Consider the following 18,709-nt stretch of genomic DNA (forward strand, 5'->3'; position numbering starts at 1 on the left):
ACCTGGAATAAAAATGTAAACTTACAAAATTGATCAATACACAATAGGGCAATGCAGCTATGACTTTGTGTTCTGATCTCTTCTCTTGGACAGAGGTTATTTGGATGTCTGTGAGACAAAATTCACTTATGTCACTCTCACACAAGAATCTGTTGCCTGGCTATTTCTTTTCAACAAGTTAATCTTTATCCTTACAGAGTTGTAAAATGCCTTAATCAATAGTAAATGATAAGTAAGACGAGAATACATACTTATAAAGAATGAGATAATATTTGGATCTCTTATTAGGCAATGACACAAAATGATAGTTCTCCCTTTGCCTATTTCCAAGTTTTGGATTTTTTTTCCTTAGTGTACCACTCCTAATGATTTCAACCAATCTCTAAAGATTTTTTTTTTTAACGTTTAAGTTCGGGGATACATGTGCAGGTTTGTTATATAGGTATATTTGTGTCATGAGGATTTACTGTACAGATTATTTCATCACCCAGGTATTAAGCCCGGTACCCATTAGTTGTTTCTCCTGATCCCGTCCCTCCTTCCACCCTCTCTCCTCCAATAGGCCCCAGTGCACGTTGCTCCCCTCCCTGAGCTCATGTGTGCTCATAATTTAGCTCTCACTTACAAGTGAGAACATGTTGTATTTAGTATTTTGCTCCTGTATTAGCTTGCTAAAAATAATGGCTTCCAGCTCCGTCCACGTGTCTGCAAAGGATGTGATCTTGTTCTTTTTTGGGAGATTTTTATTTTTATTTAAAAAGTTGCCTGGTCTCACTGTGTTTCGGTCTGATTTGTTTACATTTGTGCAGCAGAAGGTGCTAGTTGACATACTTTGTAATACGGTCAGCAAATCAAAAGTCACATAGTGTTAAATAACTGAGACCAAAAAGGTAATTTCCATTTAGAGATTTTGAAAGAAACTGAGGATTGGATTTTTAATATGCTTTATTGTTCTAGGGATTTATTAGCTCATAGTAGTAGTATTAATATTTGCTCTTATATTAAATGCGTATGAGACCAAACCCCAGAAATTCATTTTCAACAAATTTTATCTGCAGTATCAATAAACGTGTTTGAAATCCTGCTCTAAAATCTGCTAAGTAATTTACCTGATAGAAAATGACTTATCCTCTGACGTGTAAGGCTGGGACACTGTTAGTTACAGAGCTGTACCAGACTATTTGCCTAGGAGGGCTTTCTAGTCATTGGTTCCAGACAAAAAGTACAGCCTTTGCTTTTTAATGGTTTGCTTTAACACCTGAGTAAATAAAATTTATTCTCAAATATGACACTCCAGAAAATTCAAACACAATTTGAACAATTGATTTGTTAAATTGCATCCTGATTTTCAAAGCAGGGGACTGATGCTTGTTGTATTAATTAAATCACCACAGTGCCATTGAATGTGAAAAAAATCAGAAAAGTGTTCGTTCCTGATTTCCTTCAATATCATCAAAGGAGATAAAAGAGCTTTCAAAATAACATCAACAGTATACCAAACAAATAACCATTATTAACTTTTCTTTTTCAGTTCTCTCATTCTTACTTTGTTGATTTTTTGTTCTAAGAGATTTTGGGCCTATAGTTTACTTTAATGAAATCTTCTGCATCTGTATAAAAATAAGTTCTGTAATTGTTGACTCAGTCCTGTGTCACACTCTGACATTTGTCTGTTATATCAGCCCAGAAGCCAGTATTATTAGTCTTTCCTTGAAGTATTAATAGTTAAGACTCGCTAGCATAGTTCTATCCATGAAGCTCTGAGACTGACCTTTGTAGCAGAGCAAATGTCTAGCCTGCTGTAGCTTTTAGCAGAGCCTCTGAAAAACATGAGAGAAGAACAGAAACCACTTATAGATAATAAGACTTGATGACTGTGTTTAATTTATTGCATTAAACAAAAACCTCAAGAATGAAGAAACATAAAAATACTTTATCATACGTACAATAAATAGTTGGTTCAAAACAAATTGATTAGTGTTTTCTGGAAAGAATGAGAAACATTTAATGAACACAAGGTTACTACTAAATATTCAGGACCTTCCTCTGAAATCCACAACCTCTGTAACATACTCATAGTAATAATAATGTGCCTGAGCAAAATTGATCTAAAAGAGGGTGAGTTTCCCTTTTAATGTGATTGCTCTTTTCATAAATTAGCCAATGTGTTGTTGAGCTAAGTAGAAACATGGAGCATACCAAAAAATAATTTCTAGCACTCCTCTTTTTTATCAGGTTAGTGCAAAAGTAATTGGTTTCTGCCATTACTTTTAATGATAAATAATATTTGGTTTTCCAGAGACCCACCTGGAAATCTTAAATACAGCTTAAATGTAAAAAACATCTTGACTTTTTTTTTCTTTTTTTAATTTAGGAATTATTTTAGGGGACAAAATTACAAGAGTTAATGTGGTTAATGTGATTAAAATAATAGAATATAATTTTTTGAAAGCAATGGAAGGTTTTAGATTATTACCTATAAATATGAGGAACAGTATAATATCTAAAATTACAAATATAAGAAAGTATCACCATCATAATAAATGTCATTCCTTTCTTTCAGAAGTGAGAAACTTTTACTCAATTATTTTAAATAATCAAAGATACTAAAAAGTTGGCATAAAGCATAGAAAGTTACTCTGGTGAGATACAAAATTTCTGTCAACTAAAAAGATTGCAGAAAGGGGACAGATCAACTTTTACTATCCTTTGTTATGAGCAGACTGGATGTTCTAACACCAATTTATCATTTCAATAAGCAAAAAACAAAATTTTAATTTTTCATTATTATGATTTGTAACATTAAGTATTCATATATTCTTTAAACGAACAACTCTATCAAAATTGAGCACATTGGCTAAAATTTAGCCCGATTTATTGTCTTTTCAGACTCATTGCTTGTCATTATTATACATGAAGGTGAATGAAGTTTCCTATTTGTATGCAAACCTTCTGCAACCTCCTAATTCCATTCAAATTTTATGAAAAAGTACATTGCTTACTCTGCATACATGTGTTTCTGTGCAGCTTCTAATATAGTCTAACTCACATTAGCTTAACTTTTAAGCAAAGTAAGTAACTCTTATTTTGTTACAATTTTGACAACTGAGAACGGTCTCTAAAATATGAGAATTTCAGAGACCAGCAAAGTTCATGAGTACAGGTAGTAACGACCCACAGCCACATACGTACCAGTCACATCATTTAAACAGGTAAAAAATAAAAGCACACTTGTTAAAATAACCCGGAGACATAATGATTTTATAATATAAAATATGAGAAAAATATACAATGTATGAGATTATATACGTATATACACGTGTGTTTGTATGTGTGTGTACGTGTGTGTAATGCTTAGTAACCAATGTTTTAATAGTCAGTCTTACTTGAAAATTATCCAGGTATTCTTAATTTATTCATCAGTTAAATCTATCACTATCAGTGCAAAGTTGCAAATTTATCTCATCTTAGAAATTTAATATGACACATTACATAATATAATTACTCTTGATACTGAAAATTTCAGAATCATAATTCAAATTTTATGAAACACAAGTTTACATTTTTCCTAATTGTAAGCTTTGTATGGAGGTAACATTAACTTATCTGGTGAGTAAATAAGAAGTTGTATAAGCTCAGATTATTTAGTCTTGTCATTTTCAAAAAGCAAATTATATTTTAAAAAATATGGAAAGTATTCCTGCCTTATACGTCATGGATAAAACCAGAGATTTGCTTAGGGATTTATTTTGTTTAGATAAATATGGATTGATATATCTAAAAAAAGAGAGATGGTTACAAAACAACAACAAAAAACTACTTTTGAGCTGACAGTATTTGTGAGAATAATTTTTCTACTTTTATAGCTAGCATATACATTTTAGTTTATATTTTTCCAGGAATATTTGTGCTCCTCTATATTTGATATATATATATAAACCTATAGTTCTGCAAAGCAATTAAAACAGCAGTTTTATTTAAGAAGTCTTATAGTGTAATTCATTGAAATATTCCAGAGCTAGGAAATATTTCCAATTCACATAATGAGAAATAAAAGTTTTTTTCTCAATTATAGAAACACAAAACATACAGAGATTCATATTTGCTTTTACAACTTCATAGTCAAAGTGAACACAAAACACAAAAATCACTCCAGTTGAGATTTCAAAATGTTGTCTCTTTTCCAGTGTGACATGATATTGCATCAACACAAATGACTGGGGAGCAGATTCCTTGTCACCTCTTGCCTGCCAGAGAAGAGATCTGTATTGCTTCAAGACAGAGATGGTAGATTAGCCAGACAATGAAGCCACATTCTCAGCCATTACTAGGGAAATGGCCATGAGGAAGCCAGATTAGATTCAAACTTGGCCACTATCAGAAGCAGTAGCCAAAAAAAAAAAAAAAAAAAAAAAGAAGAAGCAGAACCAGAAGAAATGACAGAAAAAAAAGAATTGCTGGAGGTAGTCTCATCATTACTTAGGATTCATTTCAGAGACCAAAAAAAGTATCTGAGCCTAAGAATTCTACGTCTTAACCAAGACCATTTTAATGGCATCAGCAGCCGAATCCTCATAGGCATTTCAATAGGATGTCCAACAACTGTCAAAGGTAATTTTTAAATAGTCGAAAGTGTAATTTTCTTACAAAAGTAAACTAAGCATGTGCCAAGGATTTCTTGAATTCAATAATGAGGGAAGCGGCAATGTGGGAAAGCTGATTGTTAAATAATTTTTATAAATTTTATAAATCTCATTCATAAAGTAGTGTACCCAAAGAAGTTTTAGTTCCAATAATGAGTATAAATTGAATAAGATTTTACTTAAAATAATTAACCAAATAAATTGCTAAATTTTGCATCTTAAATTGAAGTTACAGAACTGATATTCTAACAAGGCTAAATTATATTTAATATATATTATATATTATACTATATAGTATATATTGTAATATACTGTATATAGTATATATCGTATGCAATATGTAATGCCAAATATGTTTATATTACTTCTTAAAACAAAAATTAATAACATATTCATATAGCCCATATGTGGGCTCAAATGTAAACATAACCTAAATTGTTTTGCCTGTTTTATATATTTTCTGCTACCAACCAAATGGATCATTTAATAGAATAGAATTTTCATTTCCATTTCATATATATATTTATGTAATTGTCTGTTAATTTTTTTTTTTTTTGAGATGGAGTCTCACTCTGTCACCCAGGTTGGAGTTCAGTTGTGTGATCTCAGCTCACTGCAACCTCTGCCTCCCGGGATCAAGTAATTCTCCTACCTCAATCTCCCAAGTAACTGGGATTATAGGCTCGTGCCTCCATGCTCAGCTAATTTTTGTGTTTTTAGTAGAGATGGGTTTTCACTATATTGGCCAGGCTGATCTCGAACTCCCAAACTCAAGTGATCCTCCTACCTTGGCCTTCCAACATGCTGGGATTACGGGTGTAAGCCACCACGCCTGGCCTTTAAAATTCTAACTCTAAATATTTTTTAAACTTGATGGGATAATAAAGTATACAAATATATATATAGATTAATACTAAAGACTTTAGATGTTGCTGGAAAAATGCATGCTCTTGTATTTCTACCATGCAAAACTAAGAAATATTTGAAATGATATTCAATTTAATTTTGGCTTACAACTTCGAACTAGCATTTAAATTAGTTGTCTGCAATTTACTTTAAAATATTTAAGCATAGGCAATGTTATTTTACTACTAAACTGGGTAATTTAAAATAAGCCATAATTCCACTTAGTTGTTTTCTCTAGGAATTCAAATTTGAGGTGGAATTAGCTGCTTAGAAAGGCTAGGTTCCAAAGGTGACTACAACAAGCATATCATTTCTCTTTATCTCTGATTAACACCAGATGGTTTGGCTTAAATTAGAATTATTTGTTTTGCAATAACATGTTTGTGTAATACAAATAGTTTATACTATTATCAAACAGGGAATGATGTCACTTTAATGTAGAAATTATATTAATTCAGATATGAAATTTCCCAACTTGTTCATTATGCACCACCAAATCACAGCAGGTGGACATCAAATACACTAAGACAGCTACATAGAGCAAACTGGAAAAATACAATGCTGTATGTGATGCTTGGTCAACCTAAATTGTTCCTCTTGGCTCTGCTGGGCCTCATGGTCTCTCTTGGAAATTTTTATTATAAATTGTATAAATAAATTGTTTTTATTATAAATTGTATCTGCTCTTTTTGCATCTTGCTTTCATCTAACATAACTCAGCAGCCTCAGCCCTTCTTTATGCATTTTTGAATGAAGTAACTTCAACTTATTTTTAATCATGAATGAAATCTTAATATATGCAAAATATCAGATGTTAGGAAAAATGAACAACTATATGATTTCTTTTTCTAAATAAGTCAGAGGTAGTCTATTTCTTTTCTGGTTACACTAGATCAGTTGCTTTTATTACTCAGCAATATTTAATGCTCTCTGTTGCCCCTCCCTCTTTTTCAGAAGAGACCTCTGTGTAGAGTAATAAAGTTTCTTATCTGTTTCTTGGCCTATGGCTTATTTTTATCAATATAACACTTAAACTTTCTGTGGACAATTCATAGCAGCATAGCCTAGGATTTAATATCACAGACTGTGGTCAGACTGCTTGAATCCTGGCTGCAACACTTACTGATTGCTTCTAGGATGGGTTATTCAATCTCCTCTGTGAGAATATTTTACATTAAAATATAATTTCTTTAAATAATATAGAAAAATTCAGGAGCTATATTTTTCTTGATTGTTTGTGATTTGGGTTTTTCAGGGAATTTTTCTACTTCAATAAAGTTAAATTTGCTGAAAAATGATTCAATGTATCCCCTAATCTTCTAATCTCCATGGGACCTATAGTGATGCCCCCTCTTTTTTGTGTTATTTTTCAGCAATTGTTATTAATTTTTTTAGTTTGTCCAACTAGAAGTGTAATAATATTGATTATTTTTAATCAATTAGCTTTTAGATTTATTATTTTTCTCTTCTTGTCATAATTGTTTTTCTCTTCTTCATAATTTATTTATTAATAGTTTTATCTTTATTAATTATTATGCTAATTTTGACTTTAATTTTTTCTTCTATTTTTAGTTTAATCAGGTTGAAGCTTAGATCCTTGATTTTAAAACTTGTATTCTTTTCTAGTATAATCTCATAAACTACAAATTTCCCTCTAAGTACTGTTTTAGCCTCCTACAACAAAGTTTAATATATTCTGACTTTAAGTTGAAAGTATTTTCTAATCTCTGTAACACATGGTTTATTTTAAATCATGTTGTTTGATTTCCAACTAATTAATTTCTAATTTAATTTTATTAAAATCATAATGTTTTCATCCTATCAAATTTTCGAAATGTGTTGAGACTTGTTTTATGCTCTAACTTGTTGAATATTCCCTGCCTATTGAGAGGAAAACATTAAAATCTAGAAGAATAATTGAGGATTTGTCTATTGACAAATAGACAATAGGGTTGTGTCTATTGTGTTTTGGAGTGTCAGATTTTGCCTTTTCTTCTTTTTTCAATCTCTGTTTTCTGTTAATACATATTTAGGATTGAAAAATATCTTTATATTGCAAATACATTCACTCCTATTGTAATATGGAATGCCCCCTTTATCCCTGGTACCAGTTTTTGTTATAAAGTCCAGTTTGAAATTAATTTAGCCCTATCATCTTTCTTAAAACTAAGAATATATATCATATCATTATTTTGTCATTAATTTTACATTTTAATCTTGTTATCAAGTCTCCTTAAGTAAATTGTACTTGCTTTCTCTTAACTAGTTTCATTGTATTGAAAATGAACTTATTTTAGAAAGAACAGTTTGGAACTCATATGTTTACTCATTTTTATGTTTTCTAACTTTTAATCATTTGGACCATTTATATTTAAAATAATTTTCCATATATTGGGATGTATCTGTAGATATGGAGATTTTTTAAAATCTTATATGTTCTTTGTTCATTTACTCCTCTTTTCCTGAGTTTATTTTTTAGGATGGCATTTTATATTCACTGTTGGAATGTTTGCTTATGGTACTTTGATTTTTAAAAAATATTTTGTAGTGTTTAATTCTAGGATTTACATTAAGCGTGTAGCCTACTTCTATAAACTATAACAACACTTTACACATAAGTACCACAATTATCTAGGTGCATTGCTTCTCCTATCACTACGTCACATAGTTTACTTCTACACATTATAAACCCCAAAGTATCTGTTATATTTGGTTTAAACAATTATATTTCAAACAAAATGAAAATATAAAATATTTTATATTCATTCATAAATTAACCATTTTTGTGTTCTTTGTTGCATAGATCCCAGTTTCCATCTGGTGTCATTTTCCTTCAGCCTGAAAAACTTGAGGTAGAATTTCTTATAGCTCAGTTCTGCAGATAAATATTGATAAATCATTCAGATTTTTTGTCTTATCGTTATTTTGCCTTCATGTTAGAGTTTGCTGGTTTTATAATTTTAAGTTAACTTTTTTCAGTATTTTAAAGCTTGCCTAAATTTAAAAGAGACTTGTGAAAATTTTTATTTTTGCTTCTCATTACATATCTTATGTGTGTGTGTGTGTGTGCATTTCTTTTCTGCTTTATCATTTGTTCTCAATAAGTTGATTATGAAGTGACTTTGTGTATTATTTGTTAGTTTTTGTATTGCTTGCAGTTTGCACTAGTTTTTGGTTCTTTAGGTTTGTGGTTTTCATCAAATTTGAAACATTTTCAGACATGATTTCTTCCAATATATTTTCTGCTTCCTACCCCTTTCTAAGACTTCAATTACATGTGTGTTATTATTTCATAAGCCATTTATGTTCACTTTCTTTCTTTCACTGTCTTCTCTTCGTGCTTCATTTTGGATGTTTTATGTTACATTGCTTTCAATTTCTCCAGTTATTTCATTGAATCCACTGTAAATCCCATTTAGAGAAGTTTCATTATATCTATTTTATTTTACATCTCTTTTAGAGTCTGCTATTTCCATCATCCTTGCCATTTATTTATTTTTTATTGTCAGATTTTTCTCCTGATATGGGTCATATTTTCTGCTGTTTTAGCAAGGATGTTGAACATTGTTCATTATGAACTGTTAAGTGCTGGATTTTGTTATATTCTTTCCAGTTTGCTGAACTCTGTTCTAGTAGAGAATTCCGCCACACGCAATTAGTTTTAGCTTCTTTTTTTTTTTTTGAGTTATTTATTCATTCGTGTTTTGGTGGGGTACAGGAGCATTTTATTTTCAGACTAGGCCTATTTTAGTCTTACTGCTAAGGTCCAAGTATTCTGTGTTCTTTACTGTGTACCTCTGGTATTCAGCAGATTCTGACCCTTCTGGCCTTCCAAACACTGAAGTTTTGTGTTAGCCTGGGAATTGCTCTTTCTCTAAATTCTTCTTGCTATAGTCTTTATGGAATTTAATTGAGGGCACATGCTGATTGGCATTTAGCCAAAGTCTCACAGACCTTTAATTTCTGGAACTGTTTTTCTCTGCGGAGTTGTTTCCTCTCGGGTATTTTAACTCCAAAATTCTAGCTGCCCCAAACCTCCTTGAACATCAATTTCAGTTTCCTTAATGCAAGTAGACTTGCTGAGCTTGGTTTGGTTTTCCCCTCCCCACACTACAGTCTTTAAATTGTTCCCCAAGCAGAAAGCAAAACTATCATAGGATTCGCTCTCTCCAGGATTACAGTGCTGCAGGGCCTGCTGTCCAGTGACTTAGAACTCAAGTTTCCTATATTTTCTCCAAATTTTAGTTGTTTTTCATGGAAGAGTAATTCTAATAGGAGTTACTTCTTCATGGACTGAAAGAAAGTCACCAAAACACCAGGCTAATTCAATGTTTGTGTAAATTACAAAAGTTCACATTTTTTGAAGGAAGATATTTTCTTCTTTTTTCCCCCCCAAGACTCGAGTCTTGCTCTGTCGCCCAGGCTGGAGTGCGGTAGTGAGATCTCAGCTCACTACAACCTCCGCTTCCTGGATTCAAGTTATTCTCCTGCCCAGCCTCCCAAGTAGCTGGGACTATAGGCACCTGCCACCACGCCCAGCTAATTTTTGTGTTTTTAGTAAAGACAGGGTTTCGCCATGGTGGCCAGGCTGGTCTTGAACCTCAGACCTCAAGTGATCTGCCGACGTCGGCCTCCCAAAGTGCTGAGGTTACAGGTATGAGCCACCATGCCTGGCAAAGGAAGATGCATTCTTAAGCATAAAAAAATCACATTAGTGTTAAAGCTGACTTTCTTACTTACTCATGGTAAAATATTAGTATTTGTTCAGTGTCTATCACTAAACAAGGATTCATTTTAAATGCAAACAATTCTATGCTCTTATCTTTTGCAAATTTAGAGTTACTTGAAGAAACTATTACTTCACTTTTACTTTTTGGTAAGCCTTAGAGTATGGGAAATTGATGGTTGGTTTTTGTGAAACAGATTTCTATTGAAGACAAGCATTAGTTCCGTTAATACTGGTATGACAGTTTCTACTGGAGTGACAAATTTCTTTTGACAAGTTGTCAGGGTGTCCATCGTCTCTTACGTAGGCTCTCCTAAGGATCAGAAACTTTAATGATAGTGCCAAGAAGGCTGACTCTTTTATTGAGGCAGTCCAACCTAGGGGTTTCTGACATCTTCAAAGGTCAGAAAATCAAATGCTGTGTGAAATAATTTAAGGCTAGCATAAAGGATGACTTCACTGGACTTCAAAAGCAGAACAGAAAAACCTAACAATATAGCTCATATTGTACCTGTAAAGGTAGGCAAACCAGAGTAGAATATCAGGGCTCAATATTCAGAAGAAGCAATAGCGAGTGAACAACTGTATAGACTTTTTATTCCTTTAAAATGTTTTCGGTCTTAACTTGAGCATTTCTGTTAGGTCACTGTACAGTCAATAGTTTCAGGCCAAGTCTCATCTTTCTATACATACCAAGACTTCACGTAAACAGAATGAGGTTTTCAGATTTTCCCACTAGATATTCAGGGAAAATATACTCAGAATCCATGAAGAGAAAACTATAAACTGAGGTCATCTCTGCTACATTAGTCTGTTCTCGCACTACTAATAAAGGCATACCTCAGACTGGGTAATTTATAAAGGAAAGAAGTTTAATGGACTCACAGTTCCATATGGGTGGGGAGGCCTCACAATCATCGTGGAAGGCGAAGGAGAAGCGAGGGCACATCTTACATGATGGCAGGCAAGAGAGTGTGTGCAGAGGAACTGCCCTTTATGAAACCATCAAATCTCATGAGACTTATTCACTATCATGAGAACAGCACGGAAAAAACCAGCCCCCATGATTCAGTTACCTCCCCCTGGGTCACTCCCATGACATGTGGGATTTATGAGAGCTACAATTCAAGATGAGATTTTGGTGAGGACACAGCCAAACCATATCATCTGCTATTCCAATTACAATGTTATGGACCAGGAATCATTAATAGTCTACCATAAAATGATTGGAGTACACGTTCTAATCTAGCCTTAAAATAAGAACCTATTCTCTTTTTTAAGTCTTTCTTCATGAAACTGGCAGGGATGTGTAGTGATATAAGTGTGTGTCTGACTTACGGACAGACAAGCCCCTTTTTACGTTTTTCCATCTGAGAAAACGCTGCATTCTAACACGGATTGCTTTTCAGGTACTGAGCCAGATAAGGCAGTTTCGGGTACCAGAAAGGATAGAAACAGAAAATAAGATGACTTTGTCCTGTTTATACTCACCTGGCAGTTTCCTCTGTTATACTCAGAGTCCATATTGCGGCAAATACAACCAATACTATGCCCAGGTGATGCAGTAACATGGACCACAGACTCACATTGTAGGAGCAAGAAGAAGAACTTGGAAACACATCATGAGCTGAAAGGAGAGTGGCTCAACTCCTCAGCCTCCTTAGTACTTCAAAAATATAAATGCTTCTTTACCTCATTGAAAGTAGCACATATGTCAAAGGAGTGGTAATCATTGGAAATTTATCAGTCATCCATATTCTCCCTCCAAGAACTCTCCCTTTAGTCAGTGATCTCTTTTAACATAATGACTATGTGCCCAGAGGTTTTTTGTACCACAGGAAAAGGGATGCTTCTTTCAGGACAGATGTGAAGTGAAAAAACATGTAAGGAAAGCCAAGAAGCCCCATTTGGTTGATAGAGAGAGATATATATGCAGATAGATAGATGATAGACAGATAGATAAGAGATAGAGATAGATATTAGATAGATCAGATAGATACATAGAGATGATTAGAGAGAAAGAGAGATTCCTCAGGCTGTTTTTTTTTTTAAGATGGAGTCTTGCTCTGTTGCCCAGGCTGGAGTGCAGTGGCATGATCTTGGCTCACTGCAACCTCTACCTCATGGGTTCAAGCGATTCTCATGCCTCAGCCTCCCAAGTAGCTGGTACTACAGGTGCCCGCCACCATGCCTGGCTGTTTTGTGTGTGTGTGTGTGTGTGTGTGTGTGTGTGTGTGTGTGTGTGTGTGTGTTTTTAGTCGAGAAGGAGTCTCACCATGTTGGCCAGGCTGGTCTTGAGAACTCTTGGCCTCAAGTGATCTGCCCTCCTTGACCTCCCAAAATGCTGTGATTATAGGTGTGAGCCACTGCACCTGGCCCTCAGGCCATTTTTTAAACTGGCTGACAGCTACTACCTGCATCTTGATCATATTTCTTCCCAGAATAATTATTTTTCTTCTCCTTTGATTCTACAACATAGAGGTTTTCTCAACTCAGTCCCAGGATGATTTTTCTAAAACTTCAGAATAACAAATAATTATACTTTTGATAGCGTGACAGCACGAGGTCATGGAACATGGTTCTGGTTTCTTACACCATCTTTATTTGCTACAGTACCTCTTATTCATAGGAACTGATATTTATTGAGCAATAACTATGTGTGAGATGCTGCTCTAGTACCCTCATAACATGTAAAGTCATTTAACACAATAACTTAATGAAATAATCCACATTTCACAGATGAGGAAAGAGTTAAATTATTGCTTCCAGTTTACACAAACATGTGATTATGCAAGGTTTCCTATCCAGGCCATGAGACTGAAAACCAAACTCTGACCCATTATAGTATAATATATCTTTATAGTCTTCAGAGTCACGCATAGTTTGTGAATACAATATGAACTAAATAAATATTTGTTGAACAATAATTACTGAGGTCAAATAGGCTGTTAATATATATAATTTTTAAATGTTATGGTTAATGTGTACATTACTGGGCACTATTCTTTAGAATATTGAGGTTTTTGTATCCCAAAAAAAGGAGCCTAATAACTGTATTAAGAATGACATAATTTTATTTTAATATTATATCAATCTAATAAGGTATGAACAGATGCATAGAACCACTTATTTGAAATTTTCTGTAATACCACATCTAATTTTCACAATGTTATCAATTTAACAGGGATTCTAGAACTCCTGTCAGAATTTTATTATTGAACTGCTTTTATATTTTGGTAAAGTACTTTACGTTATTTTCAGTTCCCACTTCTGAAAAAGAAAGATAAATAATTCTTACATAAGTTCAGGAGACAACTCACAGAGAAGTAAATGAAAGACTCTAGGCATTCATAGAATTCTGGAGTTATGCTTGACCTTAAGATCTCATTTATCCTCCTGGGAATCTAGTTTCTTGTAGTTACATATTTTTTCATTTTTTTTTTTTTGTGCAGCTCCCAATGGTATCTTAAAAATTGCCCTAAGGCATTAAACAAAAGGAAAATATGGACCCTAAACCATTCACAGACCTTTTTTTTAAAGACCAATTGTGATTCAATATGTATCTGTGACTTACAATGACTTATTCTTATATTCTATAATTTAACATGTAATTATTTGTTTTGGCCTTAATATCTCGGTAATTTTTTGTTGTCATCTTCTTCGTAGCTACCTTTCTCCCCATCATGAGAATTTTCCTGTCAAACCCCTCATGAACATTAAATATGCTTAGGTCTTCCTTCTTGGTTTTATAATACTCTTAAAGTATCTTCCACATTTAAATTTCCCTGCCTTCTATTTGCTTTGTCTCATTAAAGTAAGGTTCTTGATGAGGTCTTTATTCTCTCCAACTCCTTTTTAGGCTTAGCCTGTGTTTCTACCATTTAGAATGGTACCTCCTGCAATCTACACTTGAATGCCGACCTAGAGTTTATTAATATACTCCAAATTCAATGGCATTTTATTACATATTTCACATTCATTAATAATAGACTGTAGACTCACCAACTCCTTTAGCCTTTATTCCAATCCCTCAAAAGACAAGTCATTTATTGCTAACACCATATGTTGCTTTTTTTGTGTGCCCTTGTAGTTTTTAGTGTATATGCAATGAGAATGAGAGTACAGGATAAAAGAAAGTATACATTTAAAAGTTTGGAAACTTAAAAATGTAATGGATGTTATGAGCTAGGAAGTGGTTGAAGGTGAAGATCAAATGTTAATCATAAAAGGCTAGAAAATGTTGAGCTAGATAAGTAGACAACTGATTGTGCCACTAACAGAAATTTTGAATTTGAGATACAAACACATTTAGCAGGAATGATTGTGGTTATGCTGAATCTGAGTTGCTGGCAAATGCAATAAGACATAACTCCTTTACCGGTAGTTAGAAATTTATGACTCCAGAATCGAGATTGACATCAGAGTTGAAGATATAGACCTACACATTTTACAAAGAGATGACTCTTGAAGCCATAGAAATAGATGGAATTTTAAAGAAAAGGAGCTTCATGCTTGAAAAAAAATCAATGAATCAAAGGTGGTTATAATGAGAAATGCTGACATGTAAGCACCATAAAGAAAAAAGCTAGAAAATAAATTGTTAAAGACAGAAAGAAAAGCAGAGGTAATAGTATCATAAAAGCAATTAAAATCTTAATCTGAAGTATAAGCTCAAAAAATTAAAACCAGGGTGTCTATATGTAGATAGAATTCAAAGTATTTCTGGAAATGATATTTGTAAATCAGTCTATTTTCTTTAAATAGTATTTTAATTTTTTGCATGATTGTAAGCAGGGAAGTGCTGTTACTAGCATCAATTAATGATTTTATTAAACTTCTTATCCTTTATGAGAGATACCTTGGAAACTGAATATTTTTAGTAATTCATAATAAATTTGAAGAAGTTATACCCACCTCCTGGAATGTAAGGAATCCATATGGTCCAGAGTGCCTGATGCTTTCATAGAGGCTGATTCCAGTGATTGCAATTCAGGACCTGAAGAGCCAGAACATTCCCGAATTATATGGGAATCTAAAGAATCAGATGAAGACTAGAACAGTCTAGTAGTCACCTGCCAAGGGCCATGCTGGTGGTGAGAATCTATCTTCCAAATTGAGTTATTGGAATGGCTACATTTCATTGATATTAGGGTCAAATCAAGAAATCCTGGGTATCTATCTTCCCAGTGTCTATTTTTAAACCAGAAATTGACCTTGCAGTTATGAGTTTCCGAAGGACACTGTGGGAAGAAGGGGTTTTCCTCTGGTTGTGATGTGCTTATTTGGTAGTCTTCTGCACCGCATGTGGTTTCCCAGTGCCAAGCTCCTGCACCGTGAGCAACTTGTCCAGCATTAGGGTCTTGCCGTGCGGGTGGCTTCTCCATCAGAAGTGCATGAAGGACAGCAGCAACTATCTGCTAGCAACTTTTCTCACCCTCCCCTGGGTAGTTTGCATAAGAGTAGTTTTAGGGCGATAGCTTCCTATAAACAGCCTTCCAAGGCCCTAGAAGGGATTTCCAGCAAGTTGCATCAGCATCCATCACAGCTGATTCTCTGCTGAGTGAGCCACGGTCATGTCATCTCTCACAAGGCCTGGGTCTAAGCCTGGGATGATGGTGTGTGTGGAGTTTTTCCTTGGGTGTTCATGTCAACTGTAGGTTTAGTGGATGCTCCTTGTATCTGATATTCCTATACTCTAGATTTCTCGTTATTTCTTATTAGACATCCCTCATTATTTCAACCTATTGTTACAGTGAATAGTTCTTTATATTTCAGTTTCTCCCTTCAAATTACTGCATAATATCTCTCTCCTGATTGGGCCCAGACTGATATATTAACCAAATGGCATCCTAGAATCAAATTTATGAAACAAAATGATATTTCATTATTAATCAGAGATTATGGTACTTAGCATAATTAGATAGCATAGCTTCTGAAAATCTCTGTCCCACATGGATTATAGATCTAAATGTGAATGAGAAAATAATACACCTTTTGGAATAAAATATCAAGGAATGTATTTATAACCTTAGAAAAGACAAATATCCCTTACATAGAACCATTGCAAAAACCATGAATCATTTAAAAAGGCGAATTGTATTAAGTTCAAGTTAAGAACTTTAATTCATCAAGAGACACTATTACATGATCAAAAAGCAAGCTGGCTTCATTTAGTATATACAACATAAAAACTCATAAATCAGTGGAAAAGCTAACAGTCTGAGACGAAAACAAGCAAAAGACTTGAACATTTTGCAAAACAATCTAGAAACCCAAATGGCCAGTAATTATATAAAAATGCGTTTAACTTCATTAACATTGGGGAATTACCAATTAAGTCAAAATGTGATACTACCACACCTATCAGAATAACTTAAAAAAAAAGACTGGCAATACCAAGTATTGGCAAGGGTATGGAGCAACTGGAATGCTCATAAACTGTTAGCAAGAACCCAAATTGGCACAACTCTGACAAATTTTTTTGCCTATGACTACTAAAATGAATATATGCATACTAATTACCCAGAACACATGTTTGACAAAAATATGTACAAAAATGTTTATAATAGCACTATATATATTAGTCTAAAATTTAAAAATAGCCCCACTGTCTATCAACAATCAGATGGAAAAACAAATTGCAGTATATTTAAGCAATCAAATATTGTACAGAAATGAGAAATACCACATTATTTTACACACAGAAAGCCAGACATAAAGCAAATATTTATGAGTGAGCCTTGGTGAGTTAACGTCAACTTTTGTGGAAAAAAGTATCTGGATCGAGGCAACTGGAGACTTTCGGGTGCTGGTAACTCCTGGCTCTTCCTTGGGGTGCCGGAATGGCAAGTGTATTCAGGTTTTGAAATCTACTGACGTGCACACTGATGAATTAAACACTTTTTTGGATGTTTATTATATTACCAGAAAAAGTTTTTTAAAAATCCTAAAAATAAGATGGCACTGCCATGTAACAAGAAAATTCCTTGTGCAATTGATAATACATGACTGTCCAGTTCTCTGAAGCACTGGAAGTCCCTTGGGTGAAATTACTCACTGAATTATTATTAATTCACAATTATCTTAATTAATGTTACTTTTTAAAGAGTATTTTAATTGACGTTTAGTCACTTCTTTTGTCCTCTTTTCACTGGGCCTATAAACTAGCCATTTAGTTACCTGCTTATAGCCCGAAGCACTTCATTTCTCACAGATTTGTGTGATAAATAACAACCTACATGATATTACTTGGAGAAAATTTTATGATTCCCATAAAAATCACCCAGAAATAGGTCATATGTAACAATTTACTAAATGCAATAACAACAGCTCCTGCTTTATACATTCACTACCAAATCCAGATTTTAATGGCAAAGAAGTAAACATTAAAGCATAAATTAAAGCAAAAGTAATAGTAAGAGCTGACATAGTTGGCAGAGAAGAATCCTTTCATTCTGCAATCCTCAGATTATTTAGTTTGAACCTTGGGGCCAATAGAAAGTTGAAGTTTTAGGGTCTTGAAATGCATTTTATGATGGACATGATATGGTGCTCAATTGGTAGATTAATGTGTGCTGCTGGTTGCTATGCTTGCAGTCTAAAGAATGACTCACTGCTTCGCTATTTATTATTTATGGGTTACATAGTGGTCCAGTAGAGAGAGGGAAAAAGAGAACTTGCAAACTAAAATCAATACAAATGATAGCCTCTCACAAGAGAAATCCCAGGAGGTTAAGCAGCTCTCTCTTGTCTTTCCTTGACACATCTTTTTCTCTCTGACTTTTTTCCTTCCTCTGTTTGCTCTAAAAAAAAATTCTCTATGGAGGAGTGTTTCACTGTTTTGCTCCATTATATTGTTGGTAAATAATCATTATTAGCACTTTTTTGGCCCTGCATTTCCCTAAATGATCCATTCTAAGTTAAAAATGGTAGCAGACAGACTACCCTTTAATTAATTCTATAGTCTACTACAATGTGTAGAAAATAAATGTTGGGCAGTGTACGTCATTCCAGATGAGGAAGACAGTAAACTTAATGAATAATCAAATATGCTAACATTATATTTTGCTCTTCCTAATACCCTTGTGAGATTTTATTTCCTTCCTACTAATTTTATTAAAAGTAAGTTTACTTAATGAGGTCAAATAAATCTACAGAATGTACCTGTGTCATATACACACATGATTTTGATCAGGTTTCCATGTAAACTCATAAAGGATTTCATTTTCCTGACTAGCACTAGACAAATTATGGTATCACATCAATGTAAATAGTACCTCAGTATTAAATATATCATTAATAGAATCAGAATAAAATTTTAAAGTGTGCAAATACAAAACATATTATTTTGAATTACTGCAAACACAGTTTCAAAAAGGTTTTCCAGTGTTTTACTTGTATTCACTAAGGCTTAGTAATAATTTAAGTAGGAGAG

The sequence above is a fragment of the Gorilla gorilla genome, chromosome 3, assembly GCF_029281585.2.
Source record: "Gorilla gorilla gorilla isolate KB3781 chromosome 3, NHGRI_mGorGor1-v2.1_pri, whole genome shotgun sequence".
Classification (NCBI taxonomy): domain Eukaryota; kingdom Metazoa; phylum Chordata; class Mammalia; order Primates; family Hominidae; genus Gorilla; species Gorilla gorilla.